We start from the raw sequence: 6774 nt of genomic DNA, 5'->3' as shown, positions 1-6774 counted from the left end.
CATGGGTGATTCCTTATGAGCTCTTCCCTATCTATTCTCCCAGAATTTGTTTTTAAAAAGTGGCCATATTACACAAAGCTATCTCAAAAATATGTAGGAATGGGCTAACTACATTCTGTATCTTAACAAATTCAAAAAGTGGATCAGATAGTGAAGTGAAATTCAATGGAACTCACCTGAAATTATGGAGTCATATGATCTAGGGACAATTATAGTTTAGTTTTCTTTTTTGATTTTGTTTTTCAAGGTACGGTCTCACTCTGGCCCAGGCTGATCTGGAATTGACTCTGTATTCTCAGGGTGGCCTTGAACTCACAGCGATCCTCTTACCTCTGCCTCCAGAGAGCCGGGATTAAAGATATGCACCACCATGCCAGGCTTCCTTTTTTGATTTTTCAGTCAATGAAATAACTATCCAAAATCAACACTTCTTTTCATTTGAAATGGTTTGAGTTATTTTATATTTCCAGTACATTTGGCATTTTGTTTATCCCTCACACATTTTTGAAAGCATAGTCAGTATCCAAATAATACGACAGATCATTTTGATATGAATTATTTGATTTATTAGATTTTAGGCTAGTAAAATATTCAATTACCTTTTATTGACACAAGAAGCTATCAAGTTTCCAATTCAAGATATATGTTGTAAAAGGTCAAGCATAATTTTTAAGATCCCAAATAATGTAATTTCTCAATGCAGGAAATGCCATATTACATTACATGTAATGAAAATCCCACAAAGTCTTGGTCTGAGAATTTTGACTGTACTCTTTACATTAAATTATACCTTTCTTATTTCTCATAAGAGACCAATACTAATCTCTCCCACAGTTTTCTCATGGCACTTTTCACTTCTTTATTCCTTAAAGTATAAATTATAGGATTGAGCAAAGGAGTTAACATGGTGTAAAATATGGCTACCATTTTGTCAAAGGAGAAAGATGCTGGAGGACTAGCGTAAGTAAATATGCATGGAACAAAGAACAAAACCACAACAGCAATGTGGGACCCACAGGTAGACAGAGCCTTCCTCCGCCCTTCAGAGCTGTGAGTTCTCAGAGAGAATAAGATGTAGCAGTAGGAGACAAGCAACAGGAAGAAAACTATGATGCTGATCAGACCACTGTTGGCAACTACCAAAAGGCCAAAGATGTGAGTGTCGGTGCAGGCAAGCTCCAGCAATGGGAACAAGTCACACATGAAGTGATCAATGACATTGGGCCCACAGAAGGGCAGCTGCAAAGTGAAGATGATTTGTATGATGGAGTGCAGGAAGCCCCCAGTCCAGGCGACCCCCATCAGCGAGCCACAGAGCCTCCAGTTCATGATGGAAGAGTAGTGCAGGGGCTGGCAAATGGCCACATATCTGTCGTAGGCCATGACTGTGAGGACAATCATCTCTGTCCCACCAAAGAAATGTAGAAGAAAGAGCTGTGTCATGCATCCTTCAAAAGAGATGGTCTTCCTCTCATGTAGCAAGTCCATGATCATCTTTGGAGTCATGACAGAAGAAATGGATGCATCCAGCAAGGACAGGAATGCCAGGAAGAAGTACATGGGGGAGCCCAGCAGTGTGGGGCTGCACAGGATGGTCACTGAAATTAGCATGTTACCACTGATAGTTGCAATGTAGACAAATGAAAATAAATACTAGTTTTTGGACACTTGAAGTCAGGGGTAATCCGAGCAAGACAAACTCAGTTACAAAGCTCTGGTTTTGCATGATTTCCCAGAAAAGCACATGTGTAAAAAGAATAATCACATAATTTTTCAATTATGATAAACATTTACTTATGCCCAGTTTGTAGTTTTCTAGTAACAAATACTTTGTTGCATCCAGATGCAAAATTGTATTGAGCATTTTTATTTTACTGAGAACACACAATTAGAAACTTTTTAAGGGTAACAGTGGGAGAGAGCTAGATTAAGAGGTGAAAATAAAACTTGACATTATATAATTTTTACATCATGTTTATAAGTGACTTGCTGAAGTAAACTGTTGAGAAATATTATGAAGAAATATACATGTTATAAGGAAGTGAGGACTGTACTTAATCATGCCAGCCATTGTCAAGGATAAAGGTGAGAGTGGCCATAAAATTCTTATCTGAGACTCACATATCTATAAATAGAAGAAATAAAACATATATCAGAAAGCAAATAAACATCATGATTTCTTTGAAGTTTCTTTAAGTCTATACAGAGGGCTAAAGAAATTGCTTAGTGGTTAAGGTGCTTGCCTGTGAAATGTAAGGACACAGGTTTGATTTCCCAGTACCTAGGTAAGATAGGTGAACAAGATGGTACATGCATCTGGAGTTTATTTGCAGTGACTAGAGGTCCTGGAACACCCATTCTCTCTCTCTTAAAGAAAGAAAATAGTTTTTAAAAGTCTACACTGAGGAGCTGGGCATGGTGGCACACGCCTTTAATCCCAGCACTCTGGAGGCAGAGGTAGGAAGATTACTGTGAGTTCAAGACCACCCTGAGAATACATAGTGAATTACAGGTCAACCTGGAGTGGAGTGAGACCACAACTAATAAAATCAAAAAAAAAAAAAAAAATAAAAGAAAGAAAGAAAGAGAAAAAAGTCGGGCTGGAGAGATGGCTTAGCGGTTAAGCGCTTGCCTATGAAGCCTAAGGACCCCGGTTCGAGGCTCGGTTCCCCAGGTCCCACGTTAGCCAGATGCACAAGGGGGCGCATGCGTCTGGAGTTCGTTTGCAGTGGCTGGAAGCCCTGGCGCGCCCATCCTCTCTCTCTCCCTCTATCTGTCTTTCTCCCTGTGTCTGTCACTCTCAAATAAATAAATAAATAATGAACAAAAAATATATTAAAAAGAAAAAAAAAGAGAAAAAAGTCTACACTGAGGAACTAGAGTGATGGCTCAGTAGTTAAATGCACTTGCTTACAAATCCTGACAGCAAGATTTGATTCCCCAGAACCCATATAAAGTCTGATGCACAAAGTTGTACATGTGTCTGGAACTCATATTCAGTGGCAAGAATCCCTGGTAAACCCATACACCCCCTCAGATAAATTTGTTTTAAAGAAAAAGTCATTACTGAATAAGCTTTTAAAATACATTATGTAGTTCTTTATACTGTTGCACCCGCACATGTAGTTCTTTATAAAGAAAGTAAATCTATGGAAAGATGTCTAGCTACAGATTCAACACTTAATAAAAAACACTAAGAATGAGGTATTTTTAATATCCATTTAAAAATATTTTATTTGTTTGTTTGAAAGAGAGAGGCAGGTAGACATTGGATGTGCCAGGGCCTCTCGCTACTGAAAATGAACTCCAGGCACATGTACCATTTGGCTTACATGGGTACTGGGGAATCGAACCTGGGTCCTTAGGCACCTCAGGCAAGTTCCCTAACCACAAATCCATCTCTCCAGCCTAAGAAATGAATTTTTAAATTAAAATTATCACTTAAAATTAGAACAGATATTCATAAAAACAACCCTGTGATTCTCAAATGTGTCATAATGACTAGTTGAATAATGCACACAAACAAGGAGTTGCACAAAACCCTAGATCTTATTTCCCACATTTTCATTGCCAGAGACTAATGCTTCAAATAATGAAGTAGAAGATAAAAACCTATGCATAATATTGTGTAGTTGTCACACTAAGTCTCTATCCCACATCTGAGTCCTTCCATTGGATCATAAAGAATTTCATGAATTCATAAAGAATTTCAGAGAAGCAATACCTTTCAATCTTTTCTTTTTACCTGTTATACATACAGCTTCTCATCTTTTTTTCTACTTTGAATGAAACATATTAATAAGAAATGAAGTATGAAAGTTTCAAGTCTTTTGACTAATCACCTACATATGCAACTTGTCAAAGACAACATATTCAAGGGGAAAAAAAGCAATATATTGAAATTTAGTTGGTCTGTAAAGTTTTAAGACATTTTCAAACAATTTATACAGTATTACCTTATCTGTTCATGGGTAACTCCTCAAGATACAAACAGTTTAAATCAATAAATATGACTTTTGAATTTTTTAAAAAATTTTTATCTTATTTATTTGAGAGAGAGATAAGGGAGGTAGGTAGGTAGATAGATAGACAGATAGACAGACAGACAGACAGATAAACAGGTTAGAAAGACAATGGATTCACCAGGGCCTCTAGCCTTTGCAAATGAACTCCAGATACATGGGCCACCTTGTGCATCTGGCTTACATGGGTCCTGGGTAATTGATCCTAGATCTTTTGGCTTTGCAAGCAAGTGCCTTAACAGCTAAGCCATCTCTCTAGCCCTTAATTTTTTTTATTAATTTATTTGAGAGGGAAAGTGTCACAGAAAGAGAGAAATAGAGAGAGCACCCCATGATTTCTAGTCGCTGCAAATGAACTCCAGATGCATGGGCTACCTTGTGCTTACATGGGATCTGAGGAGTCCAATCTGGGTCCTCAGGTGTTGCAGGCAAGTACCTTAACTGCTAAGTCATCTTCCCGGCAAAATTAATATGACTCTTTTGGAAAGTAGAGATGTTTACATATAACAACTCTGATTATCTCTTGTAATTATGATGCATCAGATTTAATTAAACAAAACTTGCTGATGAGAATTGTATGATTACAATATGTAGGTTATTATGTACTTAGAAAGAGCCATGTTCCTCTCCCTCAGAGAAATTTTCCGTTCATTTCCGCAGGTACACACAGCTATAAATGATGATTGTATCATCCCGTGTCCTAACTTCTGACAGTTATCAGTCAAACTGCATGTGTATATGAATTCTTTTGTATAAGAATTCTTATTTCAGGGCTTAAATGGATGAATAAAGTAATTGTTATGAATCAGAAGTAATCTTATGAGTTCCACTTAACACCAACAGAAACCAATTTAAGTGATAGTGAAACTAACAAATGCAGTTTGTGCATTAGTTTTTATTCTATTCCCTTAAGATAAAACCCAGCCATTCCCACTGTTTATTTCTCCCCAGTGTCTGTGCTATAAATCCTACAACTACTCACAAACCATCAACAAGGAAGCAAGAGCATAAAACAAAGTCTAAATGTACATTGCATCCATCAGTTCATAATTGTTTATGTAGAGAAAGACTATCAATAGATGATTCCAATCTGGTCAGTTTGCCCTAGGCTGAAACAGGAAAGAACCCAGTGAAGTGAACATCAACTCCAGACTCAGCAGACCTGCCCCCAGACTCAGGCTTTGTACTCATTCTGTGACATGGAGCAGGTTACCTACAGGTCTGAAAACTCTAAAGCCTCAGGCACACTTCTGCATATGCATTCCACAGGAGTGTCCCTCAGTGTTGTTCTTGTGAGCATCAGATCAGGGCACACCAGGGCATCAGGGATGCAGGCAGAGGCTCAGGAGAAGAAGATGATAAGTGGTGAGAATGAACCCCACAGAGTTGACAGAATATTTTTATTCTGAATGCCTGCTTTTGCAAGACCAAAGGGGATAAATGTACACCTGACCTTCCTATGTATTTCAAAGCAAAGTGTTTTCTATAGTCTATCATAGTGAAGAAATACAACTTTTAAAGTGCAACACCTTAAAATGCCCTTAAAAGAATTTGAGTAAGCATTATTGTACCACCTGGAAGAGTAAGTGCCATTGTACCAACTAAGCCAACTTAATGGGAGAGGGAAAGGAAAACAACTCCATGTGTTAATAAAAAAAATTAATTCTCAAAAACATTCTCATCTTCCACATCATTAATTAGAGATATTCTAAGAGCAACACCATTTATCATTAAAAATTATGAATATGAACAAGATAACTCCTCTTTTGTTTAAGTAAATGAATCTTCAAAATTAGTTTCATATATATATTGACAATAGAGAATAAATTATACTCATAGTCTATAATAACACAGTTTAGATTTTTCATCTTTAAAATGTAATTGTCCTAAATCTAGCTTGCTATTATGGGTTGAATTCCAGAGGATGTAAATCCAAGAAGTAGAGCAAGCAGTTAAATATACTTACAATATAGGGTTTCATGAACAATGATGTATCTATTTGAAAAATAATCCTGACTAAGGTACTAGGGTACCTAAGGTAAAATAACGTTAGAGGGAACAAAATGAATGTTAAATAGTGCTTTAAAAGTAAGCTTTAGTTATTTTAAACTTATTCTTAATTTGTAGAAGCCCTGTGTTTCTGCTATAGCAGTCTAGCAATGGCAACTTCATCATCTAGTAGCCATGTGTCATGGGAGGCACACCACCGTGACAACTAGTTCTGCACAGTCCAGAGCTGTAGCGCTTTCAATAGTCCCAGCACTTGGAGTCAGGAGCCGAGGCCTCCACAATGAGTGCTTTCCACAGTGCCAAACGTAGTTAGGGAAAAGCAAGGGGGCACAGTGAAATTAGGAGACACCACTCTGTGACTTGTCTTTCTCCTTACCTTTCATGGCCTTCCCTGTACAAATTGTTGGTATGTGGTAAATTCTTGTTGGACATCGATAACTCCAAACAGTTCAGCATGCCATGATTCTGCTTCAATCTTCTTTATACATTCTCTAAAAACTCTACTGCTTAATTTTTCAAAATAAGAATGAAGAAGTATTATAGGGTCAAAATAAGTTTTGGGACAAATGAAAAACAAAATGCTATTGGAGAGCTACATATGTGCATACCACATTTATAACTTGTTTGTACTTAACTTGAAGATTAAAATCTAAAATCAGCTTTAATTTTATTAGCCTGAACAGAATATAAGCTTTAACCATCCCACTCTACCTCAAAGATTTGAAAAGTTTAGGAAGATTTT

General features: G+C 37.2%; 1 pseudogene; it reads right to left on the bottom strand.

Moving 5' to 3' along the window:
* Nucleotides 1-795: 795 nt before the first annotated feature.
* On the bottom strand, nt 796-1726 carry LOC123456081 (annotated as a pseudogene).
* Between the last annotated feature and the right edge of the window lie 5048 nt (nt 1727-6774).

Source organism: Jaculus jaculus, chromosome 1, assembly GCF_020740685.1.
Source record: "Jaculus jaculus isolate mJacJac1 chromosome 1, mJacJac1.mat.Y.cur, whole genome shotgun sequence".
In the NCBI taxonomy this organism is placed as follows: Eukaryota; Metazoa; Chordata; class Mammalia; order Rodentia; family Dipodidae; genus Jaculus; species Jaculus jaculus.
The sequence above is the reverse complement of the archived record's forward strand: the minus strand, read 5'-3'. Positions and strand labels throughout refer to the sequence as shown.